This window comes from Lolium perenne, chromosome 5, assembly GCF_019359855.2.
Source record: "Lolium perenne isolate Kyuss_39 chromosome 5, Kyuss_2.0, whole genome shotgun sequence".
Lineage (NCBI taxonomy): Eukaryota > Viridiplantae > Streptophyta > Magnoliopsida > Poales > Poaceae > Lolium > Lolium perenne.
Window position 1 is genome coordinate 5,569,637 of NC_067248.2, and position 2,124 is coordinate 5,571,760.

Below are 2,124 nucleotides of genomic sequence, written 5' to 3' on the forward strand. Positions count from 1 at the left end.
GGCGTACCTCATGTTTTTATGCGCCGGTGATAGAAAATTGCAGATCCAAACCAGACCCAAACCAGACCGAGCAAATATGGCCGGCGCGCTAACCAAATGGTGCGCCAGCAGGAAAGTAACGCTTCCGGCGCACCAAATTGGCATGAGCCAGCTATCTGAGGGCAGCTTTAGAAAAATAAAGAAACACTCTGTACAGCTATATCGTGCGTCTTCCTCTCTTATCTCTCACGCGAGACAACGCACATACACCACACGTTCCTATCTTCTCTCTCACTCACGCTAGACACGATTTTTTCTATCTTCTCTGAGCGGCGCACCTCCTCCGATCTGCCAACCTCACGACCTCGCCTGGCCATGATTTGCAAGCGGAGCCCCCTCCAGTCTAGGGAGGACGCGAATCCTGTCTGCTCGACCGCATCGGCCTCCAACTCCCCGGATCGAATCCGAGGTCAAAGGGGAGAGTAGCGGTCGCGGCGGACCTCCTGCGCATCGCCGCGCTGCGCCTGGTCGCCGGGATGTCCGCTTCCCTCAAGATGGAAGCGCACGCGGCGCGGGGCGCGTTCCCGATGCTAGCGCTGGCGGTCGCCGCGGAGGTCCACCTCTACACCGACGGCGCCGACGAGGTGGCCCCGGACCTCAACGTCGTCAAGGGCCGCGCCTGCTCGCTCCTCCGCGAGAAGGTGATCGAGGCCGGGCGCCGGAGGCCGCTTCGTCTTCATCGTCGACGAGTCTAAGCTCGTGCCCTGCCTCGGTTGCACGGGCGTCGTGCACGACACCCCGCGCCCGGGGCTCTCCTTCGTCGTCTAGGACGGCCACGGCGGCGAGGGCAGCGAACGACGGTGCGGCAAGGGCGGCGACACAGAGCCATGGTGGACACTTGATTGCTTTTTCCATTTCTTTTCAAGGTGTTCTCTGTAAATTTACCTGCCGGTTTTGTCTGCTCTGTAACCGTGGAAGCACTCGTCACGTGGACAGCCTGCCACCATGTGCAGCGATGCGGGGAATTCGGCCAGCTTTTTTTTATTTCAAAAAAGACATAGCGCCGGCGCACCTATTTCGATTCGCCTGCAGTATGCAATGTATCCCTGGCGAACTAAACTGTTCGCCGGCGGTAAACTAGTATCACCGGCCTGTTCCTGCTGGCGGGCGCTGGTGCGCCGGCAGTAGTCAATTTTGGTTCGCTAGCAGTAGGCTATTTCCTAGTAGTGAAATACGAGGCAAGTAGTGGCCGAGTAAATGCAAATAATTATTAAGCTATCTACGCCATAATCTTGAAATATATAGCAAAGTAAATGAAACTATAGACACATTCACATGCACATTCATACAACTAAATAAAAGCAACTAGTCGATTCTATGGGAATATATAGCAATTATTACAATACGGAAGTTCAAGGACATATCGTTCAAGCTTTAGCAAGTGTTCCCGTCGTAGGATCAGGTTGTACGCCTAGGGGGGAATGGACGGCAGCCCTCAAGCGAGTTGAACGGCCTCTCATCACGCGACATCTCCAAGCGGAGTTCTATCTCGTCATTAGGTGGTAGACCGTAGCTGTAGAAGAACTCGCCAGACCTACTGTTGACATCCTGCAGGATTATCGTGCAAATGAACTGCTGGATGCGACCCCAGTTCTTTCTAATCTCTCTATCAGGGACATCCGCCATGTTTGCAAACCTGTTTCTGAGATTCTCTGGCAGCAACATGTCATCTACGTACTTTATGTACTCCTGCATCTGAAGGATGACGTACCACGCGTCCATCACATTGTCTTGCGTCGATTGCCTGAGGCAGGGGAAGTTGGTTGTGTGGGTTAAGACCAAGCCTCCTCGGGATTTCCTCTCTACTTTGAGGGGGCCTACCTTGTTGGCGAAGCCGGTGAGAGCATCATTGAGAAGGGCCTTGATGTGGGTGTAGTCTTTCTTGTGGTCCCTACCCGAGTCGAGATAGACTGCATGCGAGTGTTGCGGGTGCACGACGATGAGGGTGCAGAACTTGTCTCTGTGGAAAACACACGGATTAACCTTTGGAAATGCAAATGGAGATATAGGATAGAATGGTAATGGGGGACTAGCGAGTGATTACTTACTCGGGGAAGTAAGGGATGAGAATGGCGCCCTTTTTAA

At 53.7% G+C, this 2,124-nt stretch overlaps 1 pseudogene; it reads left to right on the plus strand.

Annotated features, from left to right (window-relative positions):
* Nucleotides 1-227: 227 nt before the first annotated feature.
* LOC139831199 (probable ribose-5-phosphate isomerase 1) lies at nt 228-1,116 on the plus strand (annotated as a pseudogene).
* The last annotated feature ends 1,008 nt before the right edge of the window (nt 1,117-2,124 follow it).